Genomic DNA, 17,935 nt, shown 5'->3' on the forward strand with positions numbered 1-17,935 from the left:
TCTGAAAGATTTAAAGAAAAAAGTCACCAGTGCAAGTTCAATATTTTCAAAAAATGAAGGAAAGGTGATAATATCTTTAAACTTCAGGCGAAAGCATCCAATATGATACATATACAGATGCATGGCACAGATAAAGAATCACAAAATACCTTCTAGATCTATAAAAGCAGCAAAGAATCCTGTGGCACCTTATAGACTAACAGACGTTTTGCAGCATGAGCTTTCGTGGGTGAACACCCACTTCTTCGGATGCAATTCGGAAATTAATTTCCACTACTTGTATCCGAAGAAGTGGGTATTCACCCACGAAAGCTCATGCTGCAAAACATCTGTTAGTCTATAAGGTGCCACAGGATTCTTTGCTGCTTTTACAGATCAAGACTAACACGGCTACCCCTCTGATACTTCTAGATCTAGGATACCAGCATGATTATAAACCATCTGAACCTGAGCCAAAGCCCATCGATGTTAATGGAAAGATTTCCACTGATGTTAAAGTGGGCTTTGGATCAAGACCCCCCTGTCTTGTTGTTCGTACCCTAATATATAAAGGTCTGCTTTTTGCTGTGAAAGATCATGGCTGATTATTTAAGACCGACCTGCCTGCCAGCAGGGGTTTGTAAGTTTGATTTATGTTTGCAAAGTGTTTTGAGATCTTTCAGTGGCAGACACTAGCAAGCAAAGTTAGCATTATTATGAAACAGTTGAGTTGATGTTGTTATATTGAGTCTGAATGAGAACTGAGCATCCAGATACCCCTGCACTCTGTAAGACTTCGGATCCAGTTTTAGATGCAAACTTTGCATCCCCAGGCCCGTCTCTAGTAACTATTTATTTAGTTAATATCAGGTATCCCTTACACCTGTATTTTCATTATTCTCTAAAATGCTGTAAAGTCAAATAGCAGGGAACAGTTACGTGTCAGATATGCCCTGTGGAGAGCAATGTGTAATATGCTGCTTGTGTCTATGAATATTTTATTGTTGACCTACCTGAGTTAAGGTCTGATCCTGCTTCTGTTGAAGTTAATAGCCAGAGTTTCATTGATTTTAATGGGAGCAACATTGGCCCCCAAAAGTAAAAACTCAGTTTTATCTGTTCACTACCTGCACAAAGTGAGATACTGATGCATGTAATTTGGGGTTCAGGCAAAGAAACCTTAGGGTGAGTGAAGGTTCCTAGGTATCAGAATAAGATATAGTGCTTCCAGATTCCCTTGCCTAGAGAAGTCTCTGTGTGATCAGTTAAGCTGGCCCTTGGGCTCCTGTGTGTTGCTGAAGTGGCACAAAGCAGCCTTATCACGGAACAGGATCCATCTTTTATACTAGAGTGGTCTTGAAAATGGAATTGTTACTTCTGAGGGAATTCAGATGGGCAGTGAAATGAACATAAAGTTGCTTGATATCCTGCGAGTAGCTAGACATATATTGTTCATGTAAATCATTCCTGTTCATTCACATTGCAGTGCTGTACCTGTTATTTTATAGGACAAGCAAATTGCTCTTAATCCTGACCCAAATGAGAAGATCTGCAAAGTGCTAAGTACTCTGGTCCTGATCCAGCTGAGCACTTAGGCACGTGGTTAACGTTAAGCCCAAGAGCAGGCCCATTGTATAATGGAACTGTTCATGTGCCTAAAGTTAAGTACATACTTAAGTGCTCTGCTGGGTCAGGGCCAGAATGCTTAGTACCTGACAGGATCAAGCCCAATATTCTTACTATATTCATCATAATGGGATAGAATCCATATATTTACTGTGCAATGCATAGTGGACCCACCTGTGCAACCCTTATGCGTGGTAATTACCACTTACTCATTCGCCACCCCCCCTGACACCTAGTATGAGTAAATGTTCCCCAATCTGAGTGAGAGTTGCACAGTTCAGATCGATGCTTTTGAACTGGTACTGTGGACACACTGGACTCAAATCCCAGACACAATCAAATCCAGCTTTAGTTAGACTTAGACTTGCAGTTCCCTACCCATCACATTTTGTTCAGATTTGTAAACTTTTCATTGAAGCTGGATGGAAATTTGTTGTTCTACCTAAGCCTGTCGAGGCTGCTGTTCACGTATGAACCATGTTATCTAGAAAAGGGCATATGGGGGCAAGTTGTGTTGTATTTCCCTTGCCTTCCTGATCTAATCAGCTGAGATGCCTCCTTGTGATCGGATTCCACTTGATTTCTCAGTGAGTGACAGCAAGATTATGTTTTAGCTGAATTCTCTGATCCTACTGGAAAAATCTAGGAAAAGCAAACAGTTTACTGTGTGTGTGTGTGTGTGTGTGTCAGACTTTGTCAGGAAGTGATTTAAGTTAGCATATTATTCTTCCATCAGGTGGGTGAAACACAGCTGTGTTAATATTAAGGGCTTATTCACAGAGCAACATTATCTTGCCTCTTACCAGTTAGGAGAACAGTCAGCTAAAAGTATGGTTGATGCCCATTCAGTACATTGTTAAGTTAATAACCGGTGAATCTTAATCATGTGCTGCTTCTGCTAGCTGGCTAATCTGGCAAATTGTTCAATTCCTATGAGTGATTAGGCACACGTTATTTTGCTTGTGGAGAGGACTTCCACAAAGGCACATAAGAGAGGAAGAGGGTGGTGAGTGAGGCCTCTGCAGTGGGGTGAAAATGATTTTCCCCTGCACCGTTGTGGAAGTTATATGTAAAGTAGTGTATTTAAGTTTCTGTGCCAGCCAGCAAAAGCAAGAACTTTTTTTTTTTACTTACTACTACATTGTCTTTAATTCATCGCTGGTGCCTGCAGCTAGATATATTAGAGCTGACACAGTATTCTCACAGTGATTCAGAACATACCATATATGCTGCAGCACTCAAGTTCTGCTTGAGCCATTGTGTTTAATATGCTGATTATTTTCAGATGTAGGTTACTGCAGGAGATGTATACCAAGGAATGTCGTGAAGACATAACTTAGGAAATTAAAACAAGTAGTGTTTTCCAATACAATTTTACATACGCTGCAGTTTCCACAAATAAAACTGATAAAGTAAGAGACTCATTGTGTGGAGATGTACGCAAATTGAATTTTACATGAAACATTGAAAATAGGGTATTGCCACTTTTGGCCTATAAATGAATTGGTTGGTTTGCTCAGTCGGTCAGGCTGAAGCAAGGTTCTGTTCTGTGTAAATCTGAGGTCCTTGCTCCATTTGCTACAGTCTTGTTACCCTGCATTTATATCAGTGTGACTGAAAGCCGAACCGGGGCCTAAAGAAATGACAACAGCTGTAGCAGCTGGCAAAATCCATGGTTGCTTAAATATCTATAATAGCAACAAAACAACTGATCTCACACAGTAGAAGAAATGTCACATTTCACTGTTCATCTAATTTCTTTTCATTTGGGTTCTGTGACCAGTAGAAAGTCTCAAATGCAGCGTCTCGTTTATCTTGCTGCCTCAGTGAAATGCTGGACCTGCTGAATATGCTTGAGAGGATTCTATTGAGAGCTGCACTTTGAAGTTAAACTTTTGCTGACGTGGTAATAAGGTGCAGATCAGTAGAGGATGAACCTCCTGTGGCAGGAGTTCAGCAGAGAAAAAGCCTCAGATGTTCAGCTGCTTTCCACACCATCCTCACTGGTTGAGTGTGCAAATTTGGGCTGGAAATCTCACAAGAACAGGCTTTCTCATGAGATTTTCCACACTTCCAATCCTTATCTAGAAATCAACAATGGCAGCTGTTTCTTAATACAGTCCTTACCCAGGATGCTAGGGCCTCTGGATCTCTATCATCACAACCCCCTGTGGCATATCCCAGACTCCATTGTCCACATCTGCCTTTGCAAGATTAGCATAGAGACACCCTCCTTGATATGTGAAGGAAAAGAGTGCAAAGTTCCCGGGCATGACCACTGTCTGAAATCTCTCACTCTCAAGAGCTCCCCCCATTACTGGGATTAAAGTGGTGCAGCGGTTCTTGCTCCAGATGTAAGGATATTGTTTCTTGTGGACAAAGTCAGACTTTGCTTACACCATTGGCTCCAAGGAGCTTGCACGGAGTGCAAGCCTGCCCAAAACTGGCTCTTTGCAGGACAGCCTGATAAGAGAATGGTGAAGCCCTTTGTGTAAAGTCAATCTGAAAGTTAACTATTCACAGCAAGAAGCAAGTGCCACAGAAGTCCCCGACCTCTAACAAAGTGTGATACAAATTTCCAGAAGAGTTTACATGAGGTTAAAAGGTATCCTTTTCTGGAAGGAACATACCCTGAGGTGCTTCTAATCAGCTGATCCTGTTCAGTAGGATTTAATCTAATTGTTGTATGTTTAAATAGGGATTATGCTTGGTACTTAGAGCACTAGCACTAATTCTGTAGCCCTCTTGTACTGTTTGGCTGTGAATTTCAATCCTTTCTTTCTCTTTGGTATTTAGAACAGCTAAAGTCCTGAGGTACTCAGAACTATTTTAGCACTCCAGTGGGTACAACCAGGCATTGAAACATGGCTTGGTTGTCATGACAGTTGTAATTCCCCAAATGTTGCCACATGTAAACTCACCTTAAATTTGAATTCCATCATCTTCTTAACATGTTGTTGTTAAGCTGTGGAGTGAACAGAAACTGCAATGACGATGTTTGAATTAATTAAGATTTTACAGTTTGTTAAAGATAATTATTTTTAATTAATAAGCTGCTTCACATGCAAGGTACTTTATTGGGCTGTCAGGTAGTTGGGGCTCTTAATTCTATCTCTTGTGGATCTCATGCAATAAACACACTCCAGGACGGAAGCTGAATACCACATAAGATTGAGGTAGCTTGCTGTGAAATTTCTATAAATATCTTTGAAGGGGGGTGAAACAGTCTGAAGTGCATGAGAAATCAGAGTTTAAAAGAAGTAAACCAGCTGGCTTCTGTTACATACTACAGTGAAACCCACTTGTATGAATAACTGACATGAATAAAACATTTACATGGATGCATTTTTGTATATATGTCATTGAGAGTTAGAGCTGGAACATGAATTAAATGTTTGAGAATTTTTTTAATCTCCCCCATTAGGGCACTTTAGTGCCTCATTTATTCATTTTTGATCAGCCACATTGTTAAGCATTCAATGGTCAAGCACTAGCAAGCATGGAGAAATTACCTTTCAAACTTCAGTAGGGCCTCATGATTGGAGCTGAAGCTGTTATGGGCAGTAAGGCCATGTCTGCGCCGTATGTGGTTGCTGGGAAAAGTTCAGAAGTGATGTAAATGGTGCTGTGGGTTACACACTAGTACACTGGTGGAAAAAGTGAGCATAATTTGCACTGACTTGACTTTCAGGGGTCTAAAATGAATATAAATCCTACCAATAGAGTGGTAAGTGGGGATCAGATAGGGTCCCTGACATACGTGAGTGTGCCTCCAACTGATGTCAGTGAGGGCTGAACTTGGTCCCAAGAGGGTCTGAAGTAATATGATGCAACTCAAAGTAAGGTGAAGGGAAAGTTAAATTTTATCTTTTACCTTCCTGCTACAGCCAACAAGTCATGTAAGTGGCACTCATTTTTCATAACCGCTGGTACAGATTGCACTGCACTACCAGTTACACTCATTTTCTGACCAATTTAACCTGATATGTAAGCAGTGGTGTAACCTACATCCGTGAATTTGGTCCAGTGGTTTCTGAAACGTTTTACCAACTTACTCTAAGTGACGCTTAGTTGATGCTTTGACCCATGTGTCTTAGCAGCCAAGAGCACTTCAGGAGCATTTGGGAGTTTCCTACATAACAGAATACAGAATTGGGTATTGAAAACCCTTTTCCCTTCTATATGATTAGATCCATATTTCTCCTCTCAGTGCTGTGGAAGGAGAAGGGAATGGCCTTTACTTCCCAACTGATAAGGGTTCAGAGATCTCTAAGGCACGTAAACACTGGCATTTTTAAAAGCAATCCCATAAGAAGTTTCCAACCTGGCTGGCAGATACGTAAAACGGTTCTAAATACCTTCTCTTTTTTTTCTGAATTAATGGCATATCTTCAGATCTTCTGGTACTTAGGAGAAGATGGTTTGGGCTTTTAAAAATTGTGCCCCTCATCTGCCGTTTACGGTGTATGGTGAATTGATCACCTGCAGAGAGGAGGTGGCATCCAACAGCATCTCTGCACTACAGTCTAAAAGTGCAGCAGTTAATGCTATTTGGCAGGAAGCAGGAGTATGGAAGCTTCTCTCACAGGCCTCTCTGCAATTCAGACCCCAGGTGACTTAATCTTGTTCCCCAGCAGTTCAGCCTATCTGATGCATTCACCTTGTTGCCATTTTTGAGGGGAATAAAAAAATCCTGTGCAGGACGTGATTCAACATCAATCTGGTTATGAGCATGAGAAATCCAATTACTCAGATTCCAAAAGAATTTATAATTCCCCCATGGGAATTTCCTCTGTGAAACCCAGGGCCTTGGGCGCAGTTCATGTGATCTCATGGGAGCAATCACATGCATTCAGAAATGCGTATATATAGTGATCAATTGGGAGACATTCATATGGAAATACCATTTCATCTTGATAAGAGCAAGTTCACTTTGAACCACTCTTGATAGTTAGACACATGGGACAAATTCTGCCCAGATTTTCTTCAGATGCAATCCCCATTGACCTAATTGGGGGTTGTAACTAATGTAAATTGGGGCATAATTTGACGCAGTCATATGATCTGGCAGTAAAAGACTTCAGAGGAGAGTCATAGCATTCCGTTAGTACAGCCTGTGAGACAATACATGCTTTCATTGGCAGGCTGTATTTTGATGCCATGTAATATCCCATTAGTTGCTGTTGCTTTGGAAGAATCATAGTGGAAGAACAACATAGAAAAGGACATTAATTTTCTTCAAAAGCAACCTACTCCAGTTAATCTCCTCTGTCTTCCTACTTTGTTTCACCTTTAACATATGGAAGCTCTGCATCATGGGACTAGCACCTAAAATTAGGTATGGCCTTGCTATTCTCCCTCCCACTGCCACCCACTTCTTGCATATGTGTAAAATTTGTAAGTAGCAGCTGGGGATTTTGCCCCCTATAAACACCATTTTCTTGCTGCTTAACAGAAGCAAGTTCCTACACTTCGACATACGCTATATTCTGTCTTAGACAGTGAAAGCACAACTTGTACTTTAAATAAATCTTTCCTGGAGAACAAGATGTGAATTCCCAAATATTTCAATCTTCTGGAATGCTTAGGTAGACTGAGGCCAGTGTTTATTTGTCTATTTTATGGCAAAGGAAGGGATAGTACTTCTGGTTCTTGTGTGAATTATGGGGAAAAAAATAGAAGTTTTCCTTGTGTGCTTAAATGCCCTAGAGTGCTGCCAAGGAAGAATATTTCCTATTGCTGTAACGGAAAAGGTTTTGTGTATACATTGAGACATATTAGTCTCTTTTTGTCCACCCCATTGCTCTGTAAACCTATTCTGTTCCATCTATCAGTGGTTCTGTAGCAAATACATGCAGGAGTAGACACAGCTCACAGGCAGAACGCCAAGATATTTTAAAGACTTCTTAGTACTTTCTGACACCTTAAAAGCAGTAAAAATCGCTCAAACCATTTAAAAATCAAAAGACAAGGATATTTATCTAAAAGATCTGCTCTAGTTCAAGTAGGATTGAATTTAGGGAATTCCTATGGCCTGTGTTATGCAGGAGGTCGGATAAGATGATCACAATGGTTCCTGCTGGCCCTATAATCTATGAATCGGACCAGCCTGCTTTTTGACATTTGAAGGAACTAATATCTTGTGAACTGAGACAGGGGTTGAGCAGTGAGCACCCCTCGGCACATTGGAAAGTTGGCGCCTGTAGCTCCAGCCCTGGAGTCTGTTCTATAGTATAAATGTAAATGTTTACAGCAGTAGGGCTAAATGTATCATCTGAAAAGGAAAACAAATTTCACTTGCATTTACCTACTGAATGCTAAATAGAAACCCAGATCCTGCTCCATCCCTTTGTGGATTCAGAGACCTCTGAGCACAGCTGCACCTTTGCAGTACCACTGCATATGGTGGGTGGCAGAAAGGATCCGCATCTTGTATTTTATAATCGGCAGGTTATTTTGATAATAGCCACAGTGTCTAAATGTCTGTGAAATCTTCTTTCTAGTTCAAATCTTAGTAAATCCATGGTAGTTCTCATTAGGAGTAGACTTCTACACTCAACATCAAGGCTCCTGTTTAAGTGAGTTCACAATGGTATAATGAGAGACAGCACGATCTGCTGGATTGAGTTTGGCATTTGCAATCCAGTATCTCCTGAACCTGTCTTCCCTGTATAACTTAGGACAAGGCATTTACACCATAATTTTCAAACTGTCGTCAGTTTTTGAGTGCTGAATTTAGCATCTACCAGTAGGGCTGATTTTCATAGGTGCTGAGTACTGAGCCCAGTTGGAGTTGCTAGTGCTCAGCACCTCTGAAAATCATGCCTTTGTCATAAATTTGGCACTCAGAATTAGAGGCCACTTTTGAAAATATTTGCTTTAATGTCTCATCCTCAATTTTTCCATCTGTAAAATACAAATAATAATAGCTACATAGTTCACACAGGTGTTGTAAGAGTTTGTCAGGTAAGGTTGGTAGAGGACTGTATGTGCTAAGTATCGTTGCTATAAAGCCTTTCATTCAAAGGGTTTAGCAAACTTAAACTAACAATGGTCAGATCAAGATTTTCAAGTGACCCATAATTTTGAGTTCTTATTTTTTTTGACCCAATTTGAGACATCTTCAGTGGGTCTGATTTTCTGAAAGTGCTATTGGCCAGCTCTCTGAAACTCAGGCCCCTTAGAGGTGTCTCATGTTGGACAGTTAAAAATGGAGGCACCTAGAATCACTGGTCACTTCTGAAAATCATGTCCAGAGATCACTTGCATCTACCAATGGCACAGAGACCCCTCTAGAGTGAGGTGGGGCTTCTGATTAACAGCACGCAACAACAGTTTAGCATGGGACATGGAGAATACTTTTGCCAATGGAAACTACATGAAGAATTCTGGATAAGCAGAATGGAATTACTTGAAAAATGAAAAATATATTAAAGTTTTTAAAATAGTTCAACTCCCAGCATATGTGGTTACAGTGAATTCATCTGTTCTGACTTTCAGTGAATTCATTTTGTATTGTTGTAAGGGAAATGACCTTAGAGGTAATACAAGGGAACTTGGCACTGGCTTTTATGATAACATGAGTTTGTAATACAAGAATGTTAAGACTTTAAGCAGCTTCTGGCTGGGTTGGAGCTTTTTTGAAGGGGGTGGGGCAGGACATTTTTTTTTCCAATATCAGGCACCAGAATGCAGAAACATTCTTTTGTCCTCTGCAGAAACTGTGCTTCCCAATCAGGTTCTGGCATAGCAAGTCATGTACCAGTTTACATTTCCTCCCTGTGAGCAGAACCCTAGAGCTAAATTCTCTCTCCCTTATATGCTCATAAATCCCACCAACGTGACTGGAACTAGTTCTGATCTCTGTTTACTGCAGTAGAGTTACTCCAGCTTTACACCAGTGTGACTGAGGGCCAAATTCTCCACTACTGGGTCATTTCCATGTAGGGACTGGAAACTTGGTGAGTTCAAAATCCTGTTAATTCTTCCATTCTTGGAGCAGGGTTTGCCACTTTGTGGAAGAGGCCACTACTAATCTTTACAGTCCTTGGTGTCTGCTGAGACTGTCAAGAAGTTACCACACAGGAAGTTGTTTTTTTGTGATGTAGTCACATGTTCACTGGGAACCTCTGACCCCTTGCACGCAGGCTACTGAACTATCCTCACATGGTGGTAACACTCAATCACTTCTGACCCAGGGAGATTTGAATTTGTAAGTGAATGATCATGTACCCCATCACCAATTCCAAGTGTTTACTCAGCACTGGATCCCACTATTATTATTGTTTTGTTTCCAGACCAGGCCATTTGTGTATTGCTGCACCTTCTTATTAATACCACTAGTAGTACCACTATCTGGACAAAGAAAAGATCTTTTCAGTGATGGTTACCTCTTATGAACCTGCCCCTAGACTTTTAATACACTGCTGTTTAATGGGTGTAATCAAGGAATAAATTGGACTCTCTTGGGCTTTCATTTTATATTATTTAACTACTAAACCCACAGCCCCTTCAGAGAAACACAGCAAGATTGGGGGTTTTGTGTGTCACAATGGGACCAGAGCTGGGAAGGTGATCAGTGCCCTCAGTCTCACTGAAGCCAATGGGCACTAAGGGCACTAACCATCTTCCAGAAGCTGCTCAGCACCTCAGGTCCTTAATCTGCAACTCCTATGCGATGCGCCTTCCCTACAGGTGTTTCTTATAAAATGTAATCCTGGGAGAGAGTCGAGCAGCTAAAAACTAAACAGAAGTTATTTTTAAAAAATGTTTATTTTAAGTTCAGATCATCTGGTTTTGATGAATACAAAACACGTTATTTCCCAAAGTGCTTGTAGGTTCTGAGTTCTGGAAATTGTCTTCACCAGCTGTTCTCAAGATTGATTTACTATACTTACCCAGTTTTACCCAATTACTTCTTTGATCTAATCCCCCTATAAAGCTGAACAATTGAGAACAATTCCCTCTTTGCAGATCTCATCAACACTAGCGTAAGCATAAGATGGCAATGGCATGTTTTCAGCTTCACTCGGTTAACTGAGAATCTCCATATAATTAACATCTGGCTTCCAAATACTGACATTTTAAAAGAGGCTACAGAAGCATATAGGATGGTTTTTGAGTCAGAAATCTTGACTGGGTCAGCGGTGTACAATGGCCACAAGAGTTGTTGGCCACACTGCTGTTTCATCATAATCAGAGCTGATTTCACTGAAAAGACAAAGCCAAGGTTAAGTCAAAATGATAAGAGCAGAGGGGTAAAAGTGCTGTCTCCTAAAAGCCAAGGGATAGTTTTGATCTCATAAAATGTGATCATAGATACATAAAAGTGGGTGCGGGCTGCATTATTTTACTGCACCATTAACTATACATTGGCTGCAACCTGTATGTTGACTTTGTGAAATACTCCATACGTGCCATATTCTGCACAGCCTTCCAGGTAATAGAACTGATACAATCTGCTGCACAGGGGATCCCAACCACAAAGCACTGCAGCATGGATTTCTCTCTGTGCCACCATGCAAGGAGTGAACTGGGCCGTAGCCAGTAAATCTACAGTTACTGGATCTACTGGCCAAAAGTTCTGGTCCTGGGGAATTCAGAAACAATAGATTCTTCTGCAGTTGTAAGAGTCTTTGGTTCCTTTGTTACTCCGCTGCCACCCGGTGGTAGGGGGAAGGATCCCACATCTCACCACCAGCACCACTGCAAAGCAAAAGTCATGGTTACTCTGGCTTTGTGCAGGACTGCTGTTATTGTTTATTATTACCCAGCCCTTTACAAAACACTTAAAGACAGTATTGATCGAGGTCCAAGGGACTTGAAGAGAAACTCAGAGAAATAGGAAATACAGGGAAGCAGTTGGGTGCAAGGAGGCAAAGAGAGGCATTGTGGTTGAGCAGTTAGAAGGCTTCCTGAAAGAAGTGGGTTTAAAGGAGAAGGGAAGTGTTGGGTGCATGGAAAGCAAAAGGACATTCAAAGCATTAGGGGAAGCATGAAAGAAGAGGCAGAGCAGGAGACAAAGGGAGCAGTTAGGGCAAATCCTACAAAGCTGTGGGCAGCTCAGCAAACAGGGCTGTGCACTGAAATTCCATGCAGGAGAAAGGGAAAGGACTTGTATTGGGGCTAGGGTTGCCAACCCTCCAGGATTGTCCTGGAGTCTCCAGGAATTAAAGATTAATTTTTAATTAAAGATTATGTCATGTGATGAAACCTCCAGGAACACGTTCAGCCAAAATTGGCAACCCTAACTGGGGCTTGGGTTCCTGTTAGGGTTCCTGAACCTTCACCCTATGCAGGACAATCCACCTAATATTGAATCCACAGGCCCCAGCTCCACTTCTCCCATAGCCTGGCCCTACCCCACCTCCAAGCCCCCACTGAATGGCAGTGCACAGGAAGTCCACACAGTGATTTCCTCCTGGCAGGTGGTGTGCACCCTGCGTGGCATCCCCAATTCATCTGGGGATCTCTGCACCCAGGTGTTTCTGCAGATAGAGGGGGAGAATGGCAGGATTTGCTCCTCGGAGCATACGGGTATGTAAAGGGACCTAGTATAAAATATGGGGGAAGAAAATCAGTGTAACATGACAGATGTATTACTGGTGTAGCCATAAGGTGTATTACTGGGTGTAGCCTTGTGATCGTGCAGTTGCTGCTAGCAACAACTTTTGCTCCATCCTGTTTTCGTTGCAGGCTGTTTCAGCAGCAACATTGAAAGTACAAAAGGTTACAGTTTTGATAGTAAGGGATTTGACATCCTCAGTCCTTTGCCTTAAAGCAGTCAGCAAAAGTTAGTGATTTTTGCAATAATTTTCATTTATGCACAGATCATTTAAAGTTTTATTAAGCACCAATAATCTTGAATTAAGCATTATTGTATTTTGCATTGCCAGTTAGATTTGGGAGATCCAAAATCAAGGATGCAAAAAATTAACAGCTCAGTAAAATGACTGATGCAAGTTCAACAGAGTAGGTTGCTAGGATATCAGTTTAGAAAAACCCCAGCTACCATTGTCATTGCATTTGTGCATTTGATTTTAAATGTGACACATTCTGCCTTCTCTTACATTGTGTACAACATCACTCTATTCAGAGGGTCAGCACAGGCTTCACATGAGGTCAGAACCTGGCTTTCTTTATTCAAATAGGGCTGAATCCTGGTCCCATTGAAGTCAATAGCAGAACTCATTTGGCCCATAATGAATCTTTATACGGTGGGAGTTTGGTTGATTATTGGTTTGGAGAGACATCCAGACTCCCCCAAAAATCTCAAACAGGCCTTGCACAGGATTTCTTCTCTTGCAAGTTGCAGGTCACTCATACAATCATGCAGTGGAGAATTTTGGCCAGTTAATCCACGGGAAATGGCCCCGGTTCACATTGGCCACGCCCATTCAGTCTCCCAGCACAATAGCATGGAAAAAATCTCCATGGGGCATTACCTGGACTCTGTGCAAAAGGGCAAGCCTACAAAGTGACCTGCACCAGTTCTGCTGCCTACAAGGCTTTCCATGACCCTCTGTGAGGTTACAGAACTTGGCTCTGTACAAATTAATGTAATGTAAATGGGAGATTTTTTATCACTTAAAGTGAAAAACACAATTTGCCAATTCTCAAAATCTAGCAGAGATGTGCAAGCTATTTTTCATCAGGTTATCCCTCTGTCTTTGAACCATTCTTTCCTTAAGATAATGTCCTAAATTCTCTTATTGAAATAAACCATTTTGCATGCTAGGAAGTAAGAACCATAAGGAGGGTAATTATAATGGGATTTAAATAATTCGCTACTGTTTCTTTGCCAATAAAATAAAGACTATGTTCTCTTGTTTTGTTTGTACAAGCAATAAAATTTGTTTTATAATTTACAACTCTTTAAAAAAAAAAAAGCAAACAACAACAAAATGCTGGCATATTCCCAGCTCAAATATTTGTTTTCCAACAATAAACTTGGCTATCTTCCAATAACGCGGACTTGTTTGTAAACTAAAAAGCTTTAAATATAGCTAACACATAGTTGATTGCTCCTAAAATGTGGTCAGATGAATCGTTTCCACAAGAACATTTGCCAAGGGATGCTGCACAGTTGAAATGGAAAATGTTTTGCAGTTATGAATTTGTGTTGTGTTGCTGCCTTTTCAAAACTCTGCAATATTGGCAGTAGTGTCTCACTTTAAAAAAACATGGTCCTTCAGTTAAACAGAGCCTAGAAGTAGATTTGAACTCTTTCTTACTTCTATTGATGCCCCTACCACACAAATCATAGAGGATGTATTTCTAATACGAGAATGTTCCGCAAACCAGTAAATCTGGGATTATCTCATTGGACTGATTATGTCCAAACTCTTTAGCCACAGCACTTGATGAGGACTAAAAATAAATAGCAGGGCAGCATACAATTATTTTGTCCCTAAATAATCTGTGCTTATTGTTTGTGTCTTTCTCTGATGTGAGACACAGTATCTGGACTTAACGTTTATTTGTCAGAGTTCGTCTAATAAGGGTGTTTGGAAAAGGGTTGTAGAGAGAAAATGGCCCATTGCACTTATCAGTTGTAAGGGGCAAAGCCTGCTCTTACATCAGTGCAAATCCAGCATCACTCCATCGAAGTCAGTGGAATTTATTCCAGATGCACGCTAGCCCAGAATTTGGCCTTAAGTATTTTAAAATGGAGGGGCCTGATTCTGTTCTTCCTTATACCATTTTTTCCACCAGTGTAACTCCACTGATGTCAGATTTTACTGCTGACTTGAAGGCCTGATCCTGCACTATGGGAATTTTTGCATTGACTGCACTATAGGAGCAGAATCAAGCGCTCATAGTGGTAGGGGAAAATCAGATCCACTGTTAGTTGTTCCCCAGCTCTAAAGTTTATAGAAAAAGGCAACTTACTAAAATAGATAAATAAATAGAAAATGAAGTCTATGTTGGGTGGGGGTAGGGTAGGCCCACCCTATCACCTGTGGACCTTTATTCACATCATCGTTAAACCAGCCCACAATTTGTTCTAATTCACATGTTTGGCAGCGTGTGCTCATGGTTCATAGATTCATTGATTATAAGGCCACTGTGGTTACGTCTGACTCCCTGTGCAATGTAGGCCATAGAACTTTCCTGAATTAATTCCTGTTTGAACTGGAGCAGATCTGTTAGAAAAAACATCCAATCTTGCTTGAAAAATTACCACTGATGGAAAATCCACCACAGCCCTTGGTAAGTTGTTCCAATGAATAATTACCCTCGCTGTTAAAAATTTGCAGCTTATTTCCACTCTGATTTTGTCTAGCTTCAGTTTCCAGCCATAGGATTTAGTTATACCTTTGGCTGCTAGCTCAGACTTGATATAGCTTTGTGATAGATCAGGACTTAGGCATGTTGGACAGGACTGTGCAGGGACACAAGTAAAAATGATTCCATTATTAATTAAAGTCAGTAAGGGAAAAATGGATAATGACTGTGTAAAACTAGGCAGAACAAAGTACTTCAGACAGTGCTGTAGGAAACAAATACTGTATTAGCAGGGTGAGACATCTGACGCCATGATTCTACAGGTAATCGAAATCAGGTGAGTCAGAAAATGTACTAAATAATCAACATGTTTAAGGTTCAGTCCTTCAGCTGTTAGACAGGCAAGTGGAATTTCAGGCCACAGAATTTTAGAGGTTGATAGACAGTTTTAAAACACGGTGATTTAACTTGTCAACTAGAGAAAAAAGTCTCTTTGGGGAGCTACTAACAGCTCCGAAAACTTATTTTAGAAAATACGGCAAATATTTTTTCCTGTTGAAAACTAGATTTGTAAATATATAAACACACACATACTTGATATGTAATGTATATACACACATCTATAATTTAATATATATCATTTTAACCGTGAGTAGCTTGATTTGTTAAATTGTCATGTTATTCATAAATCCCATATAAAAAGTGATATTAGAACTCTTTTCAGTGTCTGTGCACGATAGCTATAAACCTGTTCCCTTTGAAATGTGCACACATGTTACTCTAATAATTAAAGAGCTCACTGAAGGCTCAATTTGCATCTCCTATTCTTGTAAATCGTCCCATGGCTTAACTGGGGCTATTTGTGAGCATAAAGGTTGCTAAATCTATATGCCAAATCTTGCTGTTCTTACTCAGTCCGTCTACAGGCATCAGCCCATTGAAGGATTTGACCATGTACTAAGTAATGGATACATTGACAGGCTACCAGCTCAGAAGATGGAGGTAATCTAGTTAAAGCAGCTCAAGTTTTAACTTAAATTAGCTTTGTGGTCCAGCTTTACCTCATGGTTGGCAGCAGTACAGTCCTCATCACACTTTATTTAGTGCTAGCTCAGTACATCCGAGTAAAAGGCGTGAGTACGAGGTAACGGCATAGCTCATTCATCTCATCAGAACAGCATAATCCCTGTACCAGTAAGTCAGTGCTGCGAGACACTGACGCAAAACCTAACCTTCAGGTATTAAAATGAGACCACAATCAAATGGTGCAGGAAAAGAAAGAGCAAAATTTGCTTCCACTTACAGTGGTTTAACTCCAGAATGGCCCCATTGCTCACTCAGAAGTTAGAACTGAGCTGAAATTGGGCCCGAGTTTAGGCTGCAGCTCTGTTAGAACAAGGGGTGAGACTTACTGTAAATAATGTAGCTGCATTATATCTGTGTTCTAGCCCACAAACACGGCCTTGTTCCACAAGGCATTGTAAAGGCGAGTGCGTGTAATTACAGTCACAGGGACTGTGGGCCAGTACCTCAGCTGGTGAAAATTGGCCTAGTTCTGTTGGTTTCCATGGAGCTCTCCCAATTCAGGCCAGTCAAGGATCTGGCCTTATGTTTATTGCTGCATAAGCCAACTGTACTTGAAGAAACTGTTCAGAGACTGCTCAGCAGACAGCGTGCAATGCAAATACATGGGGGCGGGGGCGGGAATAGAGAAGGAGCAAAGCTGCAGCAGGTATTAAGAGAAGAGAATGAAGTGAAGGGGAAAAATCTAGATGAGAAATGTCTTATATGAAGATATTTATACACTAATAAAACTTAGTCAGATTCAACCCACACTTACACCCCATGAAATCAGTGGGTCAGATTCTGCTCTGTGTTCCACCTGTGTAAATGCAGAATGTGTCCATTAACTTCCATAGAATTACAGTCGTTTACATGGGAAAAACTGAGTGGTGAATTTGGCCCAGTGGATTTGCAAAACGAAGTGTAAACCAGGCCAGCAATGGGGCAGATGCTTTTCCCTCTAGCCATGAGGTAGTACTCCCTATTTATGGGACCACTGACCCCAGAGCTGTGTTTTTAAATTCACTTGTGAATACATATTCACACTCCTTTTTGCTGTGTATGCTACACCACAGCTCATAACTAACTGAAGAATAAAACCACTCACCTTATTACTAGGCTTGGCAGGATTTGATTTAAATCACTAGTCATCGGTAAACATTAATTACATCAGATACACAGAAATAGATGCCAAAAATATCCATTGCTTGCAGTCAGCAAGTGCAGCCTGCCCTGCACCTAGCACCCTCAGGCATCTAGATCTCAGGAGGCACCAGGTGTGGGGAAGACTGCGATCCTGTTGGAGCAGAGCAGAGATCCCAGCCAGGACCACAAGGAGAATGACGAGTTCCCAGCTGCAGGGCTCCTGCCCAGGGACAGTCCCTGCTTTTGCAGTAGGTGAAGTGAGTGGGGCAGTGATGGCAGGAATGCAGGGGCTCCCTTCGTGGACCTGGGGTTGGTGACAGTGGGGTGGCTTCCCCTGTGGCCAGGGGCTTGTCCTCCTCCTTGCATTCCTGGCCAGGGATCTCTGCTCTGCCCTGCCAGAACTGCAGCCTCTGTGCACCTTACGCCTGCAGGGTTTGGGTGTCACTAAATAATTGTGTTCTCTCTCACTCTCACACACACACACACACACAGTTAATTTTGCACAATTGTGAAAATTCAAATAGAAAAAAATGTTAAGCGCTTTAAAAACCCATAATCTCACACAACCAAAAACATTAACTTGATAAAAATCGGTATCTGAGTGAAACAACAAAATGAAAATCAAATTCTCCCAAAACTATTTATTATACATTCCACCCTTGTTTTTTCTTTCCTATGAACTGTTTCTGTTGTGGAGTGGTGAATGTGGCCTGCATTAGGATACACAGGCCAGGCTCCCATTAACCTCAGAGGGCACTATGGATGTCCATAGCGTGGACAGATTACAGTGGATTTGCAAAGAGAATCAGTCAGGGCAGAATTTGCTCAGGACCGCAATGTTTTGTTTTGTAGGGTATAGCAGCACAGGTATTTGCTTGTTTAACAGGTTGCAAGG

General features: G+C 41.2%; 1 protein-coding gene across 8 annotated transcripts in view; it reads left to right on the forward strand.

Moving 5' to 3' along the window:
- Window positions 1-17,935, forward strand: part of STXBP4 (syntaxin binding protein 4) — a 124,310-nt gene that overhangs the window by 100,589 nt on the left and 5,786 nt on the right. The window lies entirely within an intron of this gene.

Source organism: Mauremys reevesii, linkage group 15 (genome assembly GCF_016161935.1).
Source record: "Mauremys reevesii isolate NIE-2019 linkage group 15, ASM1616193v1, whole genome shotgun sequence".
Taxonomy (NCBI): domain Eukaryota; kingdom Metazoa; phylum Chordata; order Testudines; family Geoemydidae; genus Mauremys; species Mauremys reevesii.